The sequence below is a fragment of the Anas acuta genome, chromosome 10 (genome assembly GCF_963932015.1).
Source record: "Anas acuta chromosome 10, bAnaAcu1.1, whole genome shotgun sequence".
NCBI classification, from domain to species: Eukaryota; Metazoa; Chordata; class Aves; order Anseriformes; family Anatidae; genus Anas; species Anas acuta.
Genome location: NC_088988.1, coordinates 15,373,487 through 15,400,067, shown reverse-complemented (window position 1 = coordinate 15,400,067; position 26,581 = coordinate 15,373,487). Strand labels below are relative to the sequence as shown.

General features: G+C 43.8%; 3 long non-coding RNA genes across 3 annotated transcripts in view; 1 reads left to right on the top strand and 2 right to left on the bottom strand.

The window, feature by feature from the left end:
* Positions 1–26,581, top strand: part of LOC137861898 (uncharacterized) — a 133,200-nt gene that overhangs the window by 35,872 nt on the left and 70,747 nt on the right. The window contains exons 5-7 of the long non-coding RNA XR_011099914.1: positions 1,809–1,891; positions 5,059–5,160; positions 7,269–7,359. This is a non-coding gene — a long non-coding RNA (uncharacterized lncRNA). The remainder of the gene's footprint in view (positions 1–1,808; positions 1,892–5,058; positions 5,161–7,268; positions 7,360–26,581) is intronic.
* Positions 10,673–12,857, bottom strand: LOC137862059 (uncharacterized). The gene is made up of 2 exons (XR_011100041.1): positions 12,763–12,857; positions 10,673–12,668 (listed from the first exon to the last, which is right to left on the bottom strand). It is a non-coding gene; the product is annotated as an uncharacterized lncRNA (long non-coding RNA).
* LOC137861901 (uncharacterized) lies at positions 14,154–16,316 on the bottom strand. The gene is made up of 2 exons (XR_011099920.1): positions 15,981–16,316; positions 14,154–15,857 (listed from the first exon to the last, which is right to left on the bottom strand). It is a non-coding gene; the product is annotated as an uncharacterized lncRNA (long non-coding RNA).

Sequence of the window (26,581 nt, the reverse complement as noted above, 5' to 3'; positions counted from 1 at the left end):
CCTGAGCTAAATGTTCCTTTTCTTACGGTGGTCAGAGCCAGGGGTAGTTTTACAACGTGCAAAACATGCACTTGTAATTAAAATGAAACTCACACTGACAGAGAGAGGGGATGGCGAATGTTGACCTCACAGGCTGCATCTGCAGAGCATTTGGGGACACATTCCTTCAGCAGAAGCGATGTTGGCTTTTGATAGTCTTTTTAAATAAAAGGTAGGCAGGAATGAAGTTCTGTTAATTTGTATGCGCTGCGTGAAGCCGTTTCTCGCAAGGCAGTGCCGGTGGTACTTCAGAGCAGAGAACTGCCCCACTATGGTTTTTTAATTTCCATTCTTCTGTTTGAAACCAGAGGTGCTGCTAGTGCTTGCAGGCAGTGGAAATTAAAATAAAAGCAAACAGAAGAAACAATAGGAAGGTTTTACTTATCTGTTCTGCTCGTTTTCTGCTGCTGGGCTTTGCAGTGCTGTGCTGGTGTAGCTCTTTAGGCAGGTAGGTCCCTGGCAGACCTTGCAAACACATCCAGGTTGGGCTTGCAAATCTGCCCTGCTGAAATTGGGCTTGGGACAGGAGCCATGGATAACTTCAGCTGTGCTCCAGCACACCCTGGCTAGCACAGGTGGGCTCATGGAGAGAAACGTGTGGCTTTGGTTTCTGAGCTGGTGTGCCGCTGACCCTCCTCGATGGCGAGGCAGGACCTGCGGGTGCACCTGGCTTGCACCGCGCTTTTCTGCTTGCCTGGGGGAAAATCTCTACCCTGGTCTTTTGAATGTAAGATTCCTGGGGAGAACGGGTAAGTCTGCTCCTCGCTTCCAGCCCTCCTAGACTTTTTAATCTCCTGCACTAACCAAAGAATCAACAAGTATATCATCTTCCCTGCAGCGAGATAAGATCCCTTAAGAGGCAGAGCACTCTGCCTTCCAACAAACTCATGCATAAAAGGTTAATTTAGAGCATGGGGATATCTGTGCATGTTGAGCAAATGGAGAGCTGGAGGGATTCTTTTTATTCCTCCTCCTCTCTTTGCGTTGGCTAGCGAGGGCAGGTTGAGCGTAGGACTCCGCGTTACGGAGCACCTCTCCATCACCCCAGCCTTTTGTCAATTCACCCAATGTGACAATTACAGCATTTCAGAGATGAGACTTTCTAATCCTATTACTCATTCATCAACCTGCAGATGATAGCAGAAGCCAGATCGAACAGTGCCAAAAGAGCAGTGAGGAGCCTTCTCCAGTGCTGTGAAACTAGGCTTAGCTCAGGCACAATAGGTGTGTAATTTAAGGTTTTGTTGAGCTGAAATCCAATCACATACTTGACTGGTAGATCACAGAAAGACACAGACAAAAAGAATGAGATAATTCTACCTCACACAAACACTTGAATCCGGCTTTGACTTAATAACAAGTGTGTGATCAACCTTACACTGTTTCTTTCTTTTTTTTTTTTTTCTTTGAACCTAGAGATGGGATGGAGCTGAAATATTTTACCTACTTGGGTATCAGCCAATAATTAAAAAAAAAAAAAAAAGTACCAGAAGATAATGGAGGAACTTGCTTAGACAAATAAATGGAAAAAGTACAGATGCTCATTATATGAAAGATAATATGAAAATATAATGTATGGTGGTAGCTCAGTGCTATCTTGTCAGCATCTGATACCTACTGCTTTCCCAAGGATGGAGAGAATCTAGCAGATATGAGAAGAACAAAGCTAAAAAAGTAAAACCTTGACTACAGAAGGAGAAAGTACACTGTGAACCTTACTGCTGTCTTTCCTGTAACTAAAATACTCCTTTTGTTTTGTCCTCTTTCAGGTGCATGCTGTAATTGCCAGAGGAGCAGTGGGAGCTCTCACAGGTAGATGAAGCAAACGCCGAGGTGCTGCAGCTGTGAGAAGGTAAATGGGAATGTGAGGAGGAGGGGACCTTAGCTCTTACATCCTGTGGAAACAGAAAGGAGGATTCACTCCTTTCTGTGTTTACAGAGGTAGCTTTTCATTAGGTAGAGTGTGTTACTTAGATTCACTCTCGTAAAGGGGCATGTTCAATACAGGCTGCTCCAGGCATGGCCTTTATACATTAACAAAATAAAGTGCAGGGCGCATAAGGTAAATGGTTTAGCAGGAGAGCTCTCTGCAACAGGAGCATCCACATTTATTTCCATCGCTATCATCAGTGGTGTTTTTCTGTACAGTGTAGCTGTCCTGGCCAAGTTAAAGCCTTCTATTAAGACCAAACTTCAAAAAACACATTTCCACAGTTTTGGTGTCTGTCTTGAGCTCTTCAAATTAACAAGCCTCTGCATGTTAGTGGAATTAATGGTGCATGAAATTTGGTACTACCTTGTAGGTGTTGTGAGCTAGACACTCAGAAATACAGAAGCCCCAAACTAGAAAAGACAGGAAAAAAAAAAAAAAAGGGCTATGAAGCCACTGCTAGGAAGAATGACTCACATATGGCAGAGGAGTGAGTGCTCTAGTGTTGTGGTTGAAAAAGCTCTTTTTAAAGTCTGCCAGTCAAGAAAATGCCTTCAAGCCACATGAATTGATGCGTAAGGCTCCAAACGCAATGGTCACTAATATGCAATCAGCACAGTGGGATGTGTTACTCAGATGTAAGCCAGTTGTCAGAGCTAATCTGCTGCAACAGGTAACACGCGGTCCTGTGCCAAAACAAAGGAGCGACCAGTGCAGAGACTGGCAGAAAAAACATCACCAGCAAAACCAAGAGGCTCAAAGGGATGACCAGGAAAAGGAATCCTGGAGGTCAAAGAGTTAAAAATGAAGTGTGAAGTTTGGCATTAGTTGTAAGAGACCAAATTCCAGGCAATGTTTTCCTTAAAAATAAAACAATACATTACCAATTTGCAAGATTGAAAGCATACAGAAGCAGCATCAATGAAAATACTGTTCTAGAATAAATGAATTAGTGGGGGAAAATCCCACAGCAGTGAAACTGGTGTTGAGACACGACACAAAGTTTTTCAATAGTTTGCAGGAGTCTGGGGAGATTGAGATATGTTCCAAGCAGAGGGAGGAAAAAAAACATATCCACAACCCAGTATAATCTGAGAAGCTCATGCTGGAGACTAACATGGTTCCCAAACTGCAAAGATCTCATAGAGATTTACTTCAGCAATATAAACACTGACATTTGACCAGACAATCGCCTTGGGGGCATTAGCTAAAATAGCCTCAGCTTTAAAATTGAGGTACGAACTTCTGAAGGCTTTGTTAGTTGTTCTCCAGTGACACTGAGGCAACCATTCTGCTTACTGGATATATCAGCATCACTAATTTCAGAAGAGACTGAAGATTTTGCCTGTGCTTAGGCACAGCTGCCCTCTCACCGAGATGTTCTTTCCCTTTGGTGTGCAGACGTGGGCAGCTCGGCTGTCTTGCCACCAGCATTAGGACAGGTCCAGTTTTCACCACCGTTTTTTTCCTGCTGTCATCTTCCACGTTTGGAGGAGGAGGCATCAGGCATTAACCCTCCCAGTCTGCACATGGGTTTTATTTTGCCTTTTTCCAGTAAAATATCGTTTGGGTGCCTTTGTGCTGGGAGCCTCAGCCCGCTGTGGAGCAGATCCCGAGGATGAGCGAGAGCTGCCAGAACAACTGCAGCTGTAAATGCCCCAGTGGTCCCTGGGCGCTGCAACTGCTCAGTGGGAGCTGTCTGATGTCACTGACCCCACGCTGCATCGGGAGGGGAAGGAGCAAACTGGTCAGGGCCTTCTCTATAAGGACATCTGCTAACGACCTGTGCCTGGCAAGGTGTAAATGTACGCACGGTTCAGCACTTGAGTGCTCCATAGCCATGCTGGCATTTAATAGGTGTGCTCTTTTCATCATGTTGTACAGTTCCAGAATCTTACCCAGGCTAACAGTAGAAAATAAAACCTTTTTGTTACTGATGACTTCTGGATGTCCAAGAGGGGCTTCTCCTCTTTGTGAGAGCATAATAAAGGGCAGAATGCTGCACAGGTAGTGAGGAGCAAGGGGGGACAAGTATGGAAAAAGTCCTGTGAACACCAAGGTCAGAGAAGAAGGTGGAGAGAGGTGCTGCAGGCACTGGAGCATCCCTTTCCCTGCAGCCCACGGAGAGCCCACGCAGGGCAGGTTTATCCTGAAGTGCCCGTGGAAGGAGCCAGGCTGAATTAGGGGAGAAGCATGAGGAGGAAGGAGTGGCAGCAAGGACCTGCCATGGAATGACTTTAACCAAGAAGTGTAAATTAAATGTTCTTGTGGGATTCAGTTTCGGCACTTTCCAGATCCAGACAGTGAGGTGGAGTATGTTATAAAGCAACACTTTCACTCCTTCCCTGCCTTCCCAAATCAAACCAGCCAGGACAAAGAGACACCCCCACCCCTTTGCCTCTCCTTCGCCCTCCCTTTGCTATGCCCTGCCCTGTATGGCCCTTTGCAAAGCGGTGTAAGCAGTGGCAGACCCAGCAGCCTTGCTCAAATCCTGCTCTCTGCAGCAACCTTTGAAAGGTCAGACACCGTGGGCCAGCGGTGGATGTTTCTGCATGGCTCCTTTCTTTTTGTCTTCACACTCTTTCCCTCGGTTCCTTGTCAAACTCTAAGAAAAGCTCTTCAGGGCCACAGAACTGGGGGCAGGTTTGGCCACAAAGAAATTCAAGTACCATGTCTCTGTCTCTAAGTCCCAGGCCGTTGGTGTCTGTTGCTGTGAAGTGTCAGACCGTGTATTGGTTGGTAGCTAACAGCAGCAACACTTAACGAGGTTGAGTGAGGATGATGTTTAAGCATTTCTCATCCTAAGGAGCTACCATGGCAGCTGTGGAAGGCTCCTACAGTCTGGGTGTGCTCTGAATAACCTCTCTCACTATGGTTCGCATTAAAAATTTTGATTATCTGTCAGACTGCTGCTCCCCTTCTCCTGAGCTATCAGGGTTGCAACACTCTGTAGAAGTCATTTACTTGCCAGTGGTACCGTTAGCCCTTTGTGAACAATTAAGCTGAGGTCGGAGGTTGTAATATATCAAATTTGCGGACCGCATTAAATTTTATTTTTACTGAAAGGAACTTTTTGTCTCTTTTATCAGGAGGAAAATTAAGCTGTGAACTGGAATTCCATCAGGCTGTCTACTGTGAAGCCCTGTGGCTTTAGCAAAGGGGCAGCAGTGGTCAGAAATGACACTCAAAAGGTAAATTTATTTCTTTTTTATTAAAAAGGATAAGTTACGACCCGTACAGTATATCTTAAGGAGGGAACTTAACACAATATGCTGTATTTTCCCATTTCTTTAAAAAGGCTGATTTTGCAACACAGAGAAGCTCTGGATGGGAGGGATGAGGTGCTGGGCTACCAGCAGGGCACAGACAAACCATCACCATCCACGCCTGCCTGCTGGCAGCAGCCACATGTGATGTGGGAGGCTCTTGTCTGGTCCCAAAAAGGCATGGAAGTGTGAGCTAAATGTTCTGCCCACCTAATTATAAACAGACAGGAGGTGCAAGGTAGGATTTTAGAAATGGTTTTCTTTTCGATTCTGGAGTTGAAAGTTTTTTTTGGGTAAAATTTTTAAACCCTTTGAAAACACCTCTTCATTGTGGGCCTTCTGTCTCACCAAACCCGCTAGCAGTTTTGCCACTAATTTCTGGGAACTGGATCACTTTCAAAAGTTTTGTTGAAACTTGCTGTCTGTGCGAATTTTTGCCATTCTACAGAATTGTTATTTAATAAATGTAAATAATTTTAATATAAAACCAAACTACAGTGAAACCCTGTGTCACTCCCTGGCTTCCAGAGAGCAGACAGTTTGGGGATTTAAACACCAGGTTAGAAATTCCCAGACACGCTGGCTGCCCAGCCAGGCAGACTCTACCATTGGCCTCTCCAAGGTTGTGTTCAGTGTTGTAGTGTAAGGATTGTCTTTTGGGTCTGAACATGCAAGTACGTGCTTGTTCTCTTCATATGGGTATAAAATACCTCTTTCTGCTTTGCACAGGCATCAAAATACATGTGAAATCCTCAGGAACTTGCATGTTGGTCCTGGTGCTGTTTATGCAACCTGCTCTGCTTGCCTGCAGTTGGCCAGCTGTGGTTTGGACGCAGACATGTTTGATTTTTGTGCACAGTGGCTGATGATATCAAATTAGGCTGCAGAGATCCTACAGCCTTTTCATTTTTCAGTGAGATTAAAGGTTTGCCCTGCTATATTTGCTGTGCATTTCTCCTCCCCTCTCTGCTGCACAGTGTTATGTTCCGCTCATCCATATCTCCTGTTTCCACCCTAAAGAAGGCGGAATTTCAACAGCAAGAAAAGGGCTTCTATTGTGCCCTGTATAATTCAAAAAACACCCTCTGGGATGAATTGTGCAATTTTAATATTCATTATCTCAAATGGAGACAATAGAGTAGACCATAGTAGGAAAGGCTGATTAGTAGATCACTGAAGATAGAGGTTTTTTGTTTTATTTTTAACTTGGCACATTATTTGGTGATAAGCAAGTAAAACAGTTCCTCAAAACCAGAATCTTTGGAATTTGAAAATGCAATGCAATGGCTGTGTGGGAACCATCCTTCAGTGAACACATCCATGGGAGCTCAAGAGCCTTGCATGGACAGAACTTACTTCGTTTATAAGTCTTAAGCCTTACCGGTTAGCAGCTGAAACCAAGAGATTTCTGTTGCTCCCTCAACTCTAAATGAAAGGCTTGTTTCAGAGGGAAGGGGAGCATGCAATCAGTCCATAAAGTGAATGGTAATGCTTTAATTACCATTCTATTGTTATTCTTCCTATTTAGCTGCTTGGGGGTTGTGTAGTTTGCATATTCATTCCTTTAATTCTCACAAAGGTTTTGTTGTTGTTGTTTTTTGTTTGGCAAAAGTTTGACTCCAAAAAGAGAGCAAGCTTGTCATTAATGGGCTCAAAGGGAAAGAATGAGGAAGGTCTGTTTTCCCCCACATCTCAAAGATTTCTGGGGGGGAAGGACACAAGGTAGGTACCGTTTTGCAGAAACAGAGATACAAAAGATTTTTTTATAGGCAAGTGCAAGTGAAATCGGTTGTGGCAACACAGTTTGGGAGTGTAATGAAACAGCCAAACAAAAAATTCCTCTACCCATCACCCAGTGCAGACAAAGTGAATTCACCATTTTTTTAAAGGCTGCAGTACTTGGCAGTGCCCTTCAAGTGAAGCTTTCCAGCAACTCACTCTCTTGAAAACTTGAGTGAAATACAACACTATGTACTCAGTTAATTCCTTTACTGTAGAAGAAAAGTATTGACAACATTTTTGTTTCCTTTTAGAAAATGACATGGAATTCACAGTGGACTTCCTACTCCTGTGAAAGAAAGGGAGAAGATGCTTTTGCTTCACGCAATCTTCACATCTAAAGAGGTAAGTTGATCTTCTTGTAGAAACATTATCACAGCTACAGCCTTCTTGACTAGCTCTTTATGTCCTCCTGTCATGCATTATTCCCATTACACGAACACTTCTCGAGGCTTTGTGACAGTACGGATTAGGCTCATAAGAGCGTGCTGAGGCAGTGGGCAAAGTTGCAGCATCTTGCTCTGAGGTCAGGGCAGTGTTAGAGGTCTTTCTTCAAGCCTAAGACAGCAGCAGGTATTCTTGGAAAATGCACATATACTGGAGCGGACTGGGGTAATGCATGAACAAAGGCTGGGAAAACCAGGCTAAGGATGATTTGAAGACATTTTCAGTGATTGTAGAATTTAAGCCAGTACAATCAGTCCTTCTTAGAATTAGGGTGTTCTGTGCACCTACTACACGTGAACCAGGAGCAGGAGGAGTCCACTATAGGCTCAGCTCATGTAAGCTGTCTCCAGCTGTCACCAGAGATACCGAAAAGCCCGTCACCATCAGAGGTATTTCCTGCTGTCATCAGATGGAGCATAGTGACTAAAAGGTGTTGCCAAGGATGAGCAAAGAACAGACTGCAATGATCAATATTTAATATCTTGAGATTTTTCACGGTCATTTCCATATTTAAACATAATATATTTTAATATAGTTGTGCTTATCCATATACTGTTTTTATTCCTAATCTAAGCAATCTCCAGGCCCGAGAACTTTCTTTCTGTTGTCTTCTGTCTCCCAGGCATAGTATAATGACAAACCAATTCCTCTGCTTCCTAGTTAATGAATAGTCTCTAGTTTTTCAGGCAGGAGTGTTAAAGAAAGCCTAGCTTTTAGCTATTAAATGTATTCAGTGGTATTTATGACAGATTTTCCACTTCTTCTTTCTTGCTGCACATAATCTTCAAGATCATTAAAGGGAAATTCTGAGATTTGCCATGCTCGGTGCTAATGTAGCACTTGTTTCATAATGAAGCTTGAAATGGTGGGTTTTTGCTCTGCACACGATTAATGCTAAAGTCCACATCCTTATCTGATAGAAAACACCAAGAGCTCCACTGCAGTAAATGAAGTTAGGATAATTTGCATCGGTTGAAGATGTGGCCCTATATCTGGTTGACATTATCGTGCCTGCTACAGTATAGACACCAGCTGGGGTGCTGTTGTTTCATTCCTGCGTGGGGTAGGAAGGGCCTCAGTGGGGGAGAATGAAAGTGGAGAACGGCCATTGCTAGTGCAAGCTACGAACGAGCCCTCTGAAGTATAAGAAGGTTGAAATAAAAAGGCAAGCTCACCATAACGTAGCGAGATGCAACAGAAAGGACGTGAACTTGGGTTGCTCCGCTTATGTTACTCCAGAGGGATTTGTGCTCGGAACAGCTCCTCCAGCCCACGTCTGTGATCAGGGGTGGGAAAATTCTCCCATGCCCTGTGGTTTTCAGGTCGAACTGAACTGCTTGGGGGCTGTACCTCAAAGCCACATGGAAGCTCTAACTACTGCCGTGCAAAATGCCCTGTTTCTCAGGTGGAGCTGGCAGGAACCAGTTCTTCAGCAGCTGTGTTGGCTTTCTATTTGCATTTGGATGAAAATCAAGAGGTTGCTTTTTCTCGCTCTGACTTTGAATATAAGTCTCTCTCCTCCCTTCAGCTGCCCTAGTTCTTAAGTGTTGGTGTTCGCAGTGCTGTAGCTACCTGGATCTAGGCTTTTGTTTCAGGTGGCTTGTGCCACAGTGTTCTCCGCAGGAACAATCTTGCTGGAGGCACTGTCTCCCCTCCGGCCCCGAGGAGAACACATCTGCTCTCTCTGACACAAAGGAAGCTTCTGGAATTGTCATTCTGTTGGGCAGGACCGAAATAGCCATAAGATTTGGTATGCATTTTTAGTAGGTTGCAACTGTGCTCCTTGAGCCAAAGGAAGATGGTTCATACAGCAAAGAAAATAACTTTTTTGCTCAAGTTTTGCTCAGTAGCGTTTTATTAGTAATCTTCAATAAAACAAAAGCTTATAAATGCCCAATCCAGCTGCTGTTAAAATATGAACAGAATTGCTGTTGAATTGAATGAGGTCAGACTGGGGCTCCAGATGAAGGTCAATACAATTTTTAGTTCCTTGTCACTCTCTTTTGCCCGGCCTGGCAGTTGCACATAAGAAAGTTGGCCAGCTGTGGGATGGTGATTCAAGGAGGATGGCTGTGCCTCTGAATCCATTGCTCCAGCTGTCTCAGGCTGTTCTGGTGAGCCAGAGGTTTGTGCTCTCCAGCCCAGGCACAGGGAATTACAAATGTGTGCTGAAATAGAAGCCAGGGTTCAGGGTGAGGACACACTAGAACAAAGCCTGTTGGTATGGGAGAATTACAATAAATGGCATGAAGAAAGCATGTTCGATTCAAATTCTTGCCGAATGTGACTTGATTGTCACTTTTCTTGGGAATATGGCCTTACTACCAGAACAAGAGAGAGAAGCTGGTGATCCCTTTGGAATTAAGGGTTTAGGGTATGACATGGGGAATTAGACATGGGCCTCCCATTAGCAAGAATGTTGACCTCCGTGCATAGTTCTGAAAATAAACCCTATCTCCAAGCTCAGTTGTGTTTTTCTTCCGCTGAAGAACAGTCTTAGATGTTACTGAGCAGGAGAGTAGATCTCATGATTGGAAACTTCTGATGTCGTTTTCAAGTGCAGTTATAAAACTGAGTGATGACATGTAGGTGTCCGCACCCAAAATATTTACAAATCAAACTGTGTGGGTGCCTGGTTTTTATGGTGGCAATAAAATATTGCTTAGTATTTCCTGGTAAACTTTTAGTCCTGAGTAATTATTATTAAACAGATGGAGAAACAGGGAGCTATAGCAGAATTGAGAACATTATTCACAAGCCCTGCTTTTTCCCATGGGCTGACAGTCGAGAGACTGTACACCTAGCCCCTCCAACAGTCTTCATCATAAGCATGTGCTTTTGGCAAGTAGCTCCACTGCAGCCCGGTCAAATGATGACACTGAAATCAACAGAAGCATAAGGTGGCAGTAAAGCATAATAAGCAGAACTCCCAGCTGAGGCTTGCAAGTGAGCTTTGAGTCCCACTGCAGCACGGGATGTGATTTGGATTCTCTTGTGCCTCAGTTTCCCTGTGTGGAAACAGTAATGATCCCTTTTCTGAAGTCCTTTGACATCTGAAGAAGCCGAGTGCTGTAGAAAAGCTTGCTCGCTATTATGTGTACATTTAAAACAAAACTTAATGCTTCAGTGCTTTGCTAGGTTGGGGGTGAATGTGCTTAGTGCTTTGTGTGATCGAGCTGTAGATTACATAGGCAGTGGTTTGTAATAAGAGCCTTATCAGTAACAAAAACCCTTCTGTCATCCTCAGAGAAGCAACAATCGTATTTTAAAATGGTTGCCAAACGTGTTTATTTGAAGATGGTTGTTTCTAGCATAGCTCAAACCATTGTGTGGCAAGAGTTCAATTGCTTCCCAGTAAAGCCAACATTCAGAGCTTGGAAAACTGTTAGATAAACGTCAGTTTCTGCCATAATTTGTGGAATCAATACAAACTGAGTCAAAGAATCACAAACAGTAATGTGAAAATAAAATGATCTGTGTTATGGTTTTTAAGTAAATGATGATAAACTAATAAATGCCATTAGCTGCTGCCATTACTTTGTTGAATTTAGCTGATGTTACTGTGTTGACTTTAAAAGCTATCAGCTTAACTATATAAATCCATTTGACATGTCTTTATTCAGATAAAACTTTAATACTGCAAGTGTAGCAAATTAGATGCAAATGCTCTTTTTATTTTAAGTATATTTAAAGCTGCCTTTTCAATGCAAATTTTACAGGAAATCTCAACAAGCTAGGACAGACATCTTAGCTGTCAGCGTGCAGCACTTTCATTTCGGGCTCAGGCATGGGAGCTGCATTTTGTCCCTGCAGACTGAGATAATTAAAACTACAGAGAGATGGTTTTAAATATACATGATACACAGTTACTTAAATTGTGGGATAATGCATAAATGCAGTCCTTAACGTTTTTGGTAGCACAACACTGACCAGACGACATAGCAGGGTAAATTGGAGAGAACAATTTTATTTCTGCGTAAACAGTTTTATGGTTTGTTGGGTTTTGTTTTGTTTTACTTTTCACCTGAATTATTGTGGAGGCGCAGAAATACCAATTCAAAGCCTGGGTTGTGAATGCCCTCATTAAAACGACACTGATACCATTAACTTTTTTTTTTTTTTTCCCCTTCTTTGCTTTTTTTCTTTCTTTTTAAATTATGCTTTAACTTCTTTGTTTTTGAGCAGTCCACAGCCTCCTTGGAATACATATCTATTTCAGCTTTCATTTGCTGAACCCCCTGAATGAGTTTATCCAAACAATGTGAATTTACTCAGATCTTTTTAAAATCCCACATCTCTTGTGGTTGATAAAGCTGACTTTAGCTAAGAAGAGTTGGATCAGGGTGATTTAAATTTCACAGTGAAAATGATAAGGGCTTTACTAGAAATAATAAGCACATTCAAATACTGTCATGGGCAAACAGTTGAATGTGCAGTGAGAAATTCGGCAAGGCTAGTCTTTTCCAGTGTTGATTTAATGAAGCAATGGATAGTAAAATAGAAAAAAAATAACTCGCATTGAGAGGTAAACTTACGTTAATGCCTTATCAGTAGTTTTATAAAGCATTATTCATTAAAAAGCAGCATTAATGCCCTAATAACTTTAAAAATATCATGCCGTTTAAAAGCAACAAAAAGCCCAAGCCAACCCACCAGGCAGGGAAGCAGAAGAGTCCCTTTGGCAGCCCTACAAACTGGCTGAGCGATACCCTGTTATTGTCAGGAGCCGCATGTTGGTTTGTTGAGCCCGCGGATAACTTGTGTTTCAGGGAAAGAAAAAGGAAAAAAACACAACACATCCACTTAAGCTTCAGGGCAAACAATACTGGCCCACTGCTTAAAATGGTTTTGAACATTTGCTTGTCCATTTCAACAGCACAGAGCCTCACCTTTCTCATTCAAATCGGGCGAGGAATCTGCACAGAGCCAATTGCAAAGGAAGGCTTGTCTGGAGCTGCTACATTTCCAGGATCAAAAGGTTCAAATCTATGAATCCAGATGTGCTTTGGAGCGAGAGGGCCATGCTGGCTATTGACCAGGCAGGCAGGAGGAGCAGAAGGCGAGCTGATTTTGGAGGCGGTGGGGCAGGCGGTTTACAGCCATCATTTGTGGGGTTGTGTGCAGCAAGGAGCGGGCATCCCGAATTAGCCAGCTCTGAGGCAGCTGGAAAACAATAAATCAGATGTGCATGGCACTTCCAAGAAGGGCTGAGAGAGAAGAAAAGGGAAGAAACATCACTGCGTTGCCAAAGGGCTGAGGTTAAGGATCCCTCTGTGCAATTGAGCAGTTTTTAATTCCCACCTCTGAATGCCTCCCTGTGTCAGGCGTCCGGGGCTCCTCCAAGGAGCCACCTCGCTGCTGCCAAGTGGGCAGCCTGCATGCGATTAGCCTGGGTTTTCACAGGTACCCCAGGGCCTTTATTTATTTACTTTTTCCCTTAAGGAAGGTGGTAAAAACCTACGGGGAGCTTCCTGCAATCAGCGCAGGGAGCAGCAGTCATTTGCAGGCATGCGAGATCAATATTCCTGCCCAAGCTTTCTGCCTGCACTTCCAGCCAGTAATTGTGGGGCTGTTCTCAATTCACGAATAGCGTGTATAAGGAAAAACTAATCTCTTCCAAGCAGCTCATTTCCATAGCTAACGACCAGAGAAGTACAACTGACTTTGTCACTGACAACTTCTTTGTGTTTGTAAACAGGTTTTGTGGGAATGAAACGTTTCTAAGGTGAAAAGAAATAGTTAGGAGCTCAAATCTTCCCATCGACCATCTCACATATTTCCTACATTTGGCTCATTACAGGACAAGTATGTCCTTTAAGACCCAGAGATTAATGAGGCATTTTACGAGACTAATACGTTTTAAATTTTAACACTGGAGTTAGCATCTATAATTGTACAATTATACGTTCATTTAGATTTTTTAAAGATAACTAATCACAGGTGACTAGAGCTGTGTGAAGAGGCAGAATTTATGTTTCTCCAGCTGTAGGAGTACTAAATCATGCAGGAATTGAAATTGTTTTCCTTCTGACAGATAGCTCAGGCAAGATTAGTCAGTCACTGTTTCAGATATAATGCTTTTTTTATTATGCATACTTTATGCGGGACTATTATATTTGTAACGTATACTTCTGCATACAGCAAATTAACTATTGTGTAATGCACGGACCAAGAAAGAGTGTCATTAGTCCTTGCTATCCCGCAGTTTCGAGCAGCTGGTGAAATATATACCAATCACCCAACAGCCAGCTTCGTGTTAACATGTATAACAAAGCCTCAGCGACTCCTGTTTGACAGAACTTTGCCGTGTAGTAATAAATAAGGCTGAATTATTGATGGTGATAACTGCTAATATTATTATGACCTCAATTAAGTGCTTTTTTCAGACGCATTAGCAACAAAAGGTCTTCTCTCTGCTCGGTGCTGTTTTGTCAAGTCCCACTTTACATTAAAATCGAATTGATCAAACCTATTTGCCATTTCGCTGTGAGTGGATAACCATAATGGGTAATCTATCAGCATGGTGCTCCCCTTAAAGCTATTAACACCTTTTGTTGTTTTACTCAAGTTTCCAAACGTGCTGAGAGGTTCAAAAAGGCAAACCCTACAATCTGTTAGGATTGCGCGGAGCTGTGACTTGTGGCACTCTTTTAATTACCATACTTTTTTAACTCGGCGGCTAAACATTGATATTTCTGACACTAAGTAAGTCTTTATTTACTTATGAAGCTGTGAGACAGCTAAATTAAAGCTGATTAGCAAGATGGCAGCTCCGCCGCTTGCAGCTGAGGTGAGTTTAGCTGCGGCGTGGCATCTCCCCACAGCTCGCTGCTTGACTCGTCCTCGCTGCGGCTGAGATCACTCAGCAGCAAGGCAAATAAAGGCAGCTTAGAGTTTTTGCCCTTTGGCAAATTGGCAAATTGTGTTAGCTACATGGGTATGTGTGTAAAGTGTGGAGCAGCCTGTTTGTTTGTGAGAGAGCTTTTATAAAAGGCAGGGGGAGATAATTTCCAGGGACAGGCTGTGGAGTGTGCATGCTTGGGGAGTTGTGGGATTACACTCATTAAAAAGTGAAGAGCTAATGAAATTAATCAGAGGAAAGACTGAGTAAACCGGAGAATACAAATATGGGCCTCCTGTCTCGGGGAGGTTGCCACTTTTCACTTAAGTCTCCGTTGGAAATTCCTGCCCTCCTGGAACCATTCCTCACGTTTGTGTGTCTGGATTTTGGAGATTTGCCTCCTCAATACTTGTATGGGGCTCCATGGCAAAAGACAGAGGGAATTCCTGGTTTACTCACTCATGTCAAGCCTAGACTAAGAGTGCCTGGGCTGTGATTCATCACCGCTTGTGTAATGCTGATGCAAAGCCCAAGTGAAAGTAGGTGGTACCGCCTGCACCAGCACAAAACCCCAGTCATATTTTTGCTGACAATCTCAACAGAAAACCCTGGTTGGAATAAGCGAGGATGTCCTTTATTGCCTCACATGTTCCTGTTGCTTTCTTTTTGTTTATATCGACAACAAAAAAACCCTCCCTGTCTGATTGCGCTGCTGATAGCCTTGGTGAGCGTCCCATTCATGGAGGATGAAGAGCCCAGGGGGAGCCTTGCCTGGCAGGAGGGAGCTGTCAGCACAAAGCAGCGGCTCCTGCTCCACCATGGCTTGCTGCTGGCACAAGGGGAGTCGGTGCCACTGATGTAAAGGAGGTTACGCCTTTTGTGACGTTAACGTCAGCAATGGCTTTGGCCCTTTTGCTTCTGCATACCGTAGTGAGTCAAAAGCAGGGTGAAATGAAGAAATATTTATGTTGGCTTCCAAACCAGATTGAAGATAAATTGCTGTTAAGCTCCAGTTCTGTCTAACCGTTGATACGTGTAATATAGCAAATTAATTAAAAGCTTACAGTCACAATATATAGGGATTTCAATTGTTTTAAAGCAGTGGTTAGTCTTTCAGCAACTGGAAGTTACACGTGACCGAGTTATTCAGTAGTCAGCACTTCCAGAACTGTCTGTTTCAAGTAGTTTACTACACTTACTATTTCTTCTTGTCAATCATATTTTGTGCATTTTGATCTTGCGTTGAACAAACCAGAACCATCCTTTGCCCATTTTATGAGTGTCCTGCAAAGCAGGGTATGAAGCGGGTTGATGACAGCCCATCCATCTCACTGTTTTTGAAAGGGATTCTCCTACTGGACATCATGGGGAGAAGCGTTTTTCTGAAGCCCACCCACCTAGTCCCCCTTCAGAAGTGGCTGCATTTTCCTAAGGCGTTTCTTGGAGGGGTAACCTGCATATCAAACAGCAGATTTCGTAGTGCCATATAGCGATGTTGACTTTACTGATGCTTCAGCTGCTGTTGTCTTAATATGGGCTGTCGCTCGCATGTCAGCTGGAAACAAAAATCAATAAGCAATGAGAATGGGAGTAAAGGGAAACCAGAGAAACAAAATGATGAACAAGAATTTGGTATCTCCCCTCGTATACTCCCAGTCAGCCGCTGTGTGCCTCTTACCCTTTTGGAGGATCCGCAGCTAATCCCTGCGGCCTCGTGCTTGCAGGACTTCAGGGCTCTGCCTGCTGTGGGCAGGAGGAACTCCAGGCCCAGTGGCCATACAGGGCCTGCTCCCACCCCCTTGGACCCGGCTGCAGAACACGCAGGGGCCTCGCTGAAGGGCAGCCCCTGGGGCTAAATGGCCATGGCCACCCCGTCCCTGCTCCCAGCCCAGGTACAGGGTACACAGGCGGCCCAGCTCTGTGTGTGGGTGTCACATACAGACACACAGCTAACAATGTTAAAGAAATAAACATTTGTTTATTAACATAACATTGTTTTCTACAATTCAGTGGGTATTTACCTAGCTCATGAAGGGGTCTGCTTGGGTTGCTGGAGCTGGCACTTCCACCTCTGCCCCTCTTGGGGCGTGTGGGGTTGGTGGTTTGGGTTGCGTGTGTAGGTAAAGGGAATGTGTGTGTAGAGGGGCACTGAAGTGGAAGCAGGAGCTGGAGGAGGAAGCAATCCGTTTAAATGAATAACCGTGCCAAAAGCCCAGTCATAAGGTACAGACGGGGGAGGCCGTTAATGAAAGCACCGAAGCAGCCACATCTGTGATTGAATACTCAGTCTTTTAGTCCCTACTGCTGTGTTTACTGCTCCTTAATGTGGTATTGTTTACTCACAATTAAACCCTTTGCCATTAATTTAACTCTCAGATGTCGAATCGGTCACAGGGACCCAGATCCCGGACAGCTGGGCTCTGTACACTTGTTTAAGCACAGCTCTCGTTAGGAGGGAGAGAGCGTGGTGCAGCGAGCTGATGGCAGCACGGGCTGGCTGCTCTCCGTGGTCATCGGCCCCGCTCCCGGTCCTGCTCCCAGCCCCAGGAGCTGTGGGGGAAGCGTTACCCATTGTCAGCCGAAATTTCACACCAGAGATAACAAACGCTTGAGACCCAGGCGCTGCTCGGAGGAGATAAACACATTTTCCCCCATTAATTAAAACGTATCTGTAAATTTAAGCGGAGATGTTCGCTGTAATAAGTTTTGAACTGGTGACAAATGTCAACAGCAAAAGGGCCGAGATAAGGCGATGTCAGATCCGCGCGTGGCGATACGCGCCTTCGCGCCCCAGCCTTACACCGTGGGACGTCGTGGTCTGTACTGGTGGCTGATAGCAGGGGGTGAAGTAGCCCGCAGCGTGGGATGCCCGGGAGACGGAGGGGTCCTAGCAGAAAAGAGTGGTTTACGTCTTGTTGTGAACCTGGGGGCTTTCAGTGGTTTTGAATATTTGGTGTTTTGCTAAACTTCTCTCGCATTTCTTTTGTCTAAGATAAAACACTTCGGTGTACGTGCTGTACATTGATCGCCCAATGCACCTATTCCTGAACTTTCAACTGAAGTGACGCCCACCTATAGAATAAGTGTACATTTCTTCAAAAAAATCCTTTCAAACCCAAACAGACTTGTTGAGTAACATACTGTTACTGCCATAGCCAACTGATTTTAATCCCACGTGGCAGTGGGATCGCACTACTTAGTGGAGACCAGTAAGTTCACAGCAGAAACCGCGGGGAGTGCCTGATCTTGAGACAACCAGCATTACAATGGCCATGCAGCCCTTTCTTCTCCTCATCAGCCCCTCACAGGAGTAACGAGCTGGATGGCAGCTGGGAGGTCTGCGTGGGGATGGGGTCCAGTCACACTGCCCCAGCAGCCCTAATGCTGCAATGGTTTCTCCAGGCAGAGGGGCCACAGAAGCAGGGACGTGCCTGCTGGGGAACACACCTCCAGTTTACTCTCAAAACCAAACCAAAATGTATCTTTTCTTCTTTATCATCTCTACTGAACGTGCTAGAGATGTTTCTCGTGAAGGTGGATTTTGGTCTTTGCTCAGAACAACCGTGTCAGATAACCTGGTGAGGATGTGTAGACTTCTGGATGCTCCTGGCTGGTCCCTTCTTTAAAGCAGTGTCTGAAAAGGGGAGGTCTGCTTGTCCCAAGTCCATCCTTTCAGATTATTTAAATATTGCTGCATGAATGATTCCCAATGAACAGTTAGATCAACTTGCCTTCTTTTGGTAATTGCGGTATATCTACAGCTGTGCTTGAATTTCTTTAAGTTTATTACTAGACAAATACACCGTGCACCTTTCCTCACTAAACTGATCATAATTTGAAACTTTTATCAGAATGTAGGTGGCTTAGTGCTGACTGTCCATATAAATCAGCAGATATTTGTGCCTGTTCTCATAAGGCAAGCCTTGTAAGTACTGTGCAAATCTAAGATCTGGTTCCAATAACTGGTTGTGTTTTACTGATTTGCCTTTTAAATTCACCTCCTGTGAAAATCAGTGCCATCGAATCAGGGGAGCATGCTTAGGAAGTGAACGTGGGAGCCATAAAGTGACAGAAGTGATTCTGTTTAAAAGTCTGAAGTCAAAGTTAATTACGTTGTGCCTTGGTTTTGCATTCACCCTTTATTGGTTTTGGTGCAAACCCAGCAGCATGGAGCAGGTGCCTCCATGCACACTGTCCCAAGCCACCAACCCACCACCCGCCCGGCAAAGCAATGTGCCCATGAGTCCCACATCCCCCTGCACATCTTTGGGTGAGGATGTGTGTCCCCTCTTCCTAAGCCAGGTCCCAAAAAACACCCTTGGCAGAAGCGTAAAGCCCCTAACACTGCTCCGTATCCCCCTCAGGGCCACTGTTGCACCCCAGGCAGGCACAGCTTGGGGCTCACTCCCGATGGGGATGGGGACAGGATGGGATGAGCCCCATTTTCTCCTCCTTTGGGGTCTGCCCCGTTTTATGGGGCGCTGGCAGTGGCTACACCTGCGGCTCTAACCGAGTTAACCGAAATGTTATAGCGGTCGGTGAAAGGGAGAGGTCAGAGGCCAGGGGTCAGCCTTTTGGCAGTGGCAGGGAGGAGGAGCGGGATGAAGGCTCGCTACGTTGCCTGCCTCGTCCAGCTGGGAAGGCGCTGTGCTGCCGCTCTGGTGTCCCGGCATTTGCGTGGGCAATTCTGGGCATTGTCATGTGAATAGGGGTTAAATTATTCTGCTTTGTCATTAAGTGATCCTCGATTGGCAATCCGCTACACAATGGGTGATCATTAGGGAAAGGCCATAAAACTGTTACACCAGTTAGGGGTGAATGGTGAATGAAGCCAGATATCTCCAGCACCAGTTCCCCGCCCTCCCCCGCCGGCTGCAGCTGCTGGAGACGCAATTGAAAGCAGAAACGTGGAGGCTCAGAACAACCCTTTCTTTAAGAGCTCCCCTAATTTCGTTTTGAAAGTGTCTGCATTGAAAGGAACAGCAGATGGACCTTCTGAGAGTTACCTAAGGCATACCGAGTGTGGTCGCTTCCCGAGATTTTGTTGTCTCGGTTTAGGTGATGTTTTGGTTAAAGCCCAGCTTGCTGGAGTACCGAGACTGCATCAGATCGTGACCCTTAAAAGTGGAAGTGCCCCGTGGCTTGTTAGTTTCAGAGAAAGTCATGAACATGAGACGAAAGCCCCAAATAGCACAAGAACTGCACGACACAGAAGGACGTGCAACTTGCTTGATGCAAGTGCCTCCAACCCCAGAAGCTCACGGTGTCCCACGGCCTGAGCCATGGCTTCTGGGGGCTCCAGGCTGATAGTTGCCATTGAAGTCTGGACGTGGGCTTCCCAACCCAAAGTCCCCAAAAAGTAGGGCTCATTTGCTTCTTTGTCCCCTCCACTTCCCCCAGCATGGTCCCAGGTCCAGCTCCTGCCTGGCCCCATGTCCTCTGCCATTTCATCGCCCTGGAGGAGCAGGAAGGCAGGAGCTTGTGGTTAGGTAGGACAGTGCTGGTCCTGGCTTGCAGCAGTGGAGTTGCCAAGGGACCAATGCATGAGAAAGAGCTCTTGTTATAGCTGATTGACAGCTCCCATCCAGCCTTACCTGACTTCACCGCTCTTTGTGTTTGCAGTCGTGGTGCTCTAGGTGACCCCTGGGGATGGGGTTTTCCAACAGCTGCCCAGATAGTTCCAGCCATGCTCCTGGGAATGGTGATTTTTCCAGGACTGAAAAGCCAGCATAGCTTTTAACTAAAACTGGAGAGCTAATTAACTGCTTAGTGATTTGTCCTTGCTTTTTTATATTCCAATTATGATTGCAGCTCATCTCACTTGAGAAAGAACATGCTCTGTGGCCTGCAAAGAGACTTATTTCTTCGACTACAATTAACAATAGGATTTCTGCCTAGTAATTAAAGATATGCTGTTGCAAGCTGAGTAAGTGGGCTACAAACAGCCCACTGTCCACTGGGGACGCTCTGAATTGTCATGTTTTATTTGTGGTTCCCTACATCCCTAGATGTGCAGTCAGACCCCAAGCCTGCACACAGCCGCTGCTTTGCATGACTCGGAAAGATCCATTGTGTTCAGGGCCTTTGGAGAGTATCATGGTGATGAGTGCATGAGATCAGACGTTGTGCTGTACATCTGCCTTTAAAAGGGAAAAAAGCAAAGAAGTAGGAAAACGTCCCCATTTCTACATTGAAGTTCTAGAATAGCAATAGTCAAAGATGTTGTGAATAACAATAGACGAAGGTGCTGTAATAGATTCCATGCATTTTCCAACATCTGAATTTCCCTTTAAACTTGTACTAGGTAAATGTTACTCAGTTGCCCTTTTAGAAAACAACAATTTGACTTTTTTCCCCTCTTTCTATTCTGACAAATATTGGTCTTGATGAGTGTTAAGGGACTAAAAACGCTAAACATCAAAGTGCTCATTATCAACCAGCCAGCTGCACTCCTCGCTGCACCTCCTCATCACACACAAACCCACTCTTTTCTGTAGGGACTGCCCCCCGCCCCCCCGAGACACGGAACAAGTTCTTCTCTACGCTAACAGTGCACAACATTGTCAAATGATGTGTAATGATTTTATAATGTGAACTAATGCCACTAGGGACCGAACTGAGACTTCTGATTTCATTACACTCCCTGCTGAGACTGGTTTGGAATATGAATTTGGGGCGAAGATAAAAGGCTGTGCTCACATCCCTTACCCATCAACCCTTGACCAGTATTTTTTGGCGTGGGTCCAGACAAGGATCCGGCCCAAGGTGTCTCACGAAAAAAAACCTTGCGATTTATCTATGTTGCTATAAAACACTAGGAGTGCAAACAAGTACCTTTACTGAGCAAACCTGCGTGCCGTGAGTGGAAGCTCAGCAGAAGTTAGCAGCTGCCCTGCTGGGTCAGAGTCTGGCCAAGGCTGGCCCAAAAATGTGCTTAAAAGCTACTCTTTGTTAATAGTGGGCCACAGAGTGTCTGTGCTATGATAGGTTAGCTAGAGGTGTTATTTATTTATTCATTTTATTTATTTTTTAATTAAGATAATTGTATTACCTAACAAATTCTTTAATTTGGATATAGCTCTAGAAATGTACATTCAGTTATCTGCGTAAGGTCTTTTTATACAGTGATAAAAATGTAACCACACTAACAAATGATGTTCTTTTACATGTTGTTATCAGTTGCCATGAAGCCTAGGACACCTGTCTGTTTTAAGTAATTTCATTTTTCTGTGTCCTAAGAGACCATGAAAAACAGAAAAATGCCATAACATTTTTCTCTAGAATGGATAATATGAGAATTAGTTTCCTTCTTTATTCAGATGGAAGGGAATAAAAAAAAAGGCTTTCAGTCAAATGCTTGTCTATGGTAACTGTGTCTGGTTCTATTGTTTTCAAGACAGTTTATCCCATTTGTACCAGCAGAAAATGTAGGCCGTGCCAGTGACAGCAGGCAGACAAACACCCCAAATGTCTAGCTAATTTTGAAATGTAATCTACCTGGTAACGTGTGATATGGAAACTAACTGTCGTTTATGTACTCTTAAAGCACTTCAGATGCAGGAGGGATAGAAACTAATCCGCCTTCAAAGGTAATTATATTGGGAATTACACTACTTCCTGCAGTAAACTCTATTTGGCACCCTGCCCCTTTTTTCCAGTCCTACACCATTGCCCCTGTTTTAGATATGAGTTAGAGTTAACCGTAAGCACATTACATTCAGTAGGTGAAATGGAAGGGGGGATCCTCACAAAGATACAGAGGCACCTGAAATAGAAGTGGTGATTAAGTTTGTTTCCTGTTGTGCTCATACATACCCGACAAATGATTTACGTTCATCATCTAATATATTTAAACTATCTTGGTTGTAGGGGTCGCAGCCGCTATGAGATGGGAGGAAAGACAATACTAATCAAAAGTAAACCATGCCACTTTTTTCTCTAGTGCCGCTAATCTTAATTGAATCAATCTCATGGCAGATGTTGACAGTGAAAGATTGCTCGAACCTGGGAGGCCAAGCTGGACAGAGCTTCCAGAATAAATAAATAAAAAACTCTTCCTTAATCATTAATTTGTTCATTCACTCCCATTTGCTTCCATTCTTCAATGTCTTAGAAGATGTACCCCACGCAACCTCCTTCTCCAGCAATCATTTCCTAGTGTTTCTCCCAATATACTCACGTGTTTTTGAAGAAACTAATTTGCCTGAGACAAATGCAGCAGAGATGCTATTTTTTTTAAGAGAAATGTAGATGGATTTTATAAATTGATCATTTTGCTATTAAAAAAGATAGCATTTCTAATGAGTTGCAACAAAATGGTGGCATTTTGGTGCTGAAATATTTCCCGTTAGAGGATATTAGATAAATCCTACTTAGAATAGGATGGAGCTGAGGAATAGTTTACAACCTATTCATGGATTTGCAGTAGCCCTGGTCCTACAGAAGGAAGGCAGAGAGGTGAAAACCTGTTGAAGTTGGTGGAAAAAAGCAGAGAAAAACCTTTGTACCCTCTGGGTCAGGTAAATGTATCTGAGGGTTCCATGGTGCTGTAACAGCACTTTGCTTTATAGGCATTGAACTGTAGGTCCGTGAACTTCATAAAACTACTCAAGTTTATTAACACACAAGACAGGGGAAGACACATAGTGTAAGAGCTCTTATTTCTCCTCTGGTCTTCCTATCAACAGCTGATTGTGTTTGCTGAATTACAAGAGTGAAAATCTTAAAAACCTAGGACCTGAAAATGAAACGTGAAAGGGTAGAGGTGTCTCTGCAGGATCAGGACCTTAAAAGGCTACATTGAAGTCTCTCTCAAGATAAAACTAGATTAGATTTATTCTTGCTAACAAGTAGGTTTAATTAAATAATATTGGCAAGACTCTGACGTATTAGGAAAAAGGTTTTGATGAACATCATAGTATTTGTATTTTATATAATTTATTATTGGCCCATATACTTTAAAACATTGCTGTATCATGCATTAATAAGACTCTAATTATATGCAATTTAATGCCATTTGATGATGAAAAGCAGATTTACTGGCCATGTGCAATAAAATCTCTGACATAGTAGCAAAACCTCACTAGAGATGTAATTGTTTGTGCTGAGCATATATTGTTTACACTAAACTTAAGTATAACAGCGTGTACATAACACTCACTTGTTTCCCCAATGTGTTTATTCTGTCTATAAAGCAGCTCTGTTTTATTATTCCGTTTGATTTGGGTTTGTGCAGACAGAGTTGCTCTTAAGAGAGGGCCGCTCTTAAGTCATTCCTCAGGGATCGATTGCACTGTGTTACTTGAACTTCTTCCCAAAGCAAGGAAGTCACATTTCACTTCATACTGTGGCATTAAAAAAAAAAAGTCAAATATAGTTCTCAGAAATTAAAAACCCTTTGTGCTTTAGTAGCTCAAGCTAGTGTCATTTACAAAAGTACCTAAGAAATTCTACAAGAAAAAAGCCCAACCCTTTCAAATGACAAATAAATCATTTCATCCCATGTTTAAAATAAAGACAGCAAATTTGGTCAAGTCTCTTCCTCAAGCCTACCCTCTTTTAAAGTGTCTTCTTGTTTTATTTTGATGTATACCTGCAGCAGAATAATTAAAATTTACAAACCAGTGATGGTGAAGTTGTTCACATTATTCTGAGGGCAATAAATCCACGTGCACGTAGTTTTGTATTATAGTGATCATTTAAGTGAGTGTAATTTTAACATTTTGATGACAGTTTTAGGATCCTACCAAGCAGTGATAAAGCTAGCAGTTATACTATGTGATAATTCTGCCTTTCATTATAATGCAGAGTTTCTCCATGCTAAATCAGGCCAAGATGCAAGCTATTACCCCTGGGCAAAATTCATTCATTATGCATGTACGTTATTCCTAAAATTATTGATTAGACTTTTCATAATAGTTATTTTTTGTGCATTAACTTTTTCTGTTGTATTAATATTAAGGATACCTCCATTATACTTGAGTATTTCCTGAATAATAAACACAATCTTAGGGCCTCTAATACTTTCTTTAAGTTCAAAGCTATCGTCAGGTATAGTGTTTTCAGTCCACAGTGTAATTATGAAGCAGTGTATTGAGCTGTGTTAAAGGAAAACATGAGGAAAAGAGGGGAACGGATGGGCTGTGCATCCCTGCATTGGGTTTCAAGACATGGCCCAGAAACCTCTTGTTATAAGGAAAGTCAGAAATGACTCTGCTGAAGCCGATTACATTTCACTAGTGCAGATTTAGTACCAGGTGGCGTCATCTTTTATGCAATACGGGAACATAGGAGCTGCTCCAGAAAGCAGGCAGGTGAAGCCATTGTCAGCTGGGAATTTCAGCAAGAAGCAAGCTGGGCTTTGCTGGCAGAGGTGCTCAGTTGTGACGTAGGATTTTGAGGGCCCGACTGCACTTTTAGTGATGTCTCTGGCAGCTCTGAGGACATGCGGAAAGGAACGACAATTCCGGCATAATGCATTTCCTTACCTGCTCTTTAATCTCCTTACTCTTGAGATCATTGTGGTCTGTAAGATTAACTACTTTGTAAACCGGCAATTTTCAGGGCAGATCTGGCCATTGCCAGATGTTGCATATGAGATGATATCATCTGTTCTGTCACTAATCACCTCGTGCAGCCTGGCCGCGAGAGAGGAAACTCAATAGCAGAGGAGACAACACGGCAGGGGAGAGGATTTGGGATCAGTGGGGCTGGGTATAAAGGGAAGCAGGCATTCTGTGCTGTCCTGCACGTGTCCACCAAGGCCTCGTCTCCTTGGTTGGTGAAGAGCAATCAGATGATTTGTTTGTTGGGCTTTTGAGATGCTGTAGTGACATTTACTGTCACTTCAACTCTGTTGTACCCACGGCAGAAAATTGGGTGGGCTGGTGGGATCTGTCCCCAAGGTCAGCTCTGCCCTGCAGACCACAGCTGGGGCCTGGTGGAGAGGACGGTGCCAGCTGACCCGCATCTGTTCCCAGTGTGAGCACACAGGAGAGGAAAGGCTCTCTGGTTAGCTATTCCTGAGCACATTTGCATAGGGGTAGGTGCAGTTCAGCCCTAAATCTCTGTATCAGCATAGCTCATTGTTTAATTAAGGGATAAATTTTTGTGTTTGGATTACAAGATGTGATGAATTCTCCCTTATCCTTTTTCCTGGCATATGTACTAGTACAGCATTGTGTTTTAATTTTTATTTTAATTTTATTTTTTACATGCTGTCTTTTCCATAGCACCCCAGCACTTTACTTTCTCCTGGTCTGGTAGTGAACTCCACGCAGTGATGCAGAGACTTGCCCAGTCACTAGGCAGGAGAGACAACTCATGTAGTTTGTGGCTACAGAGGCACCCCAAGGCAACCAGGTTCTAGCTGATGCTATTCAGCAACTCTCTCTCCTTTCTTGCCTTCTAGTCAGAGATGTGATAGGAGCAAGGTGAAGACAAGAGGAGCCATCATACAGGCAAGAGGAGACTTTTTTCCCCTTGTTGCCTGCATGGCTTTTATGGCTTCTACACATCCGAAAAGAATAAAGGAGTGTGAGTGGAAGTGAAAGCTGTCCCTTAGCAAGTCCCCATGCTTCTTAGAGCTTCCATTTCTAATGAGCCAGCAAACAGCTGTTGTAAGGACAGGCAGAAATAGTCAGTTTTACATCAGCTGATAAAATAAAACCAGGAAAAGGTCTAGTGTTCATTAGCCATTTTGTTATCTTCCAACTGGAGGAAGTGCTTTCTTTGGGGAATGACTTCAGAGACTTGGATTTTCATGGTTCGCTAACTGTAATAAATAAATCTGAATAAATCCAAACTTCAATGCCAAGGACTGAATCAACCCCCCTTATTTTTCTACTGGAAATATCCTGGCATTAAAAGGCTTAGCATGTTGGGCTGTGCTGCTTAACAATGAGGCGAAGCATGGTGCAGCTGACTGTGGAAGTAACTGAAAAATGCTGGAGCTCTTCTGTAGCTTTCCTGAAAGAGATAGTTTGAAGTTGCACGCTCAGACTTTTTCTTCAAATGACTAATCCACTCTCTTGTGACCTATCTTTAGTTTGATATTGAATCAGGAACAGGAACTGTAGCTTCGGCTGACCCCAAACATTTAGTTACATTAATCACAGGGTGTTTTTGGACTCCGAGCGTACCGAATGAAAGACACTTGCTTTGCGAGACATTGATCAAACAGTCTACAGGTATCAGTACATCGAGGCACATTAATCATCTGGTGCATTATCAGTTCCACCAGGAGAATATGTAAATGTGATTCCTGTCAATGATAAGGGA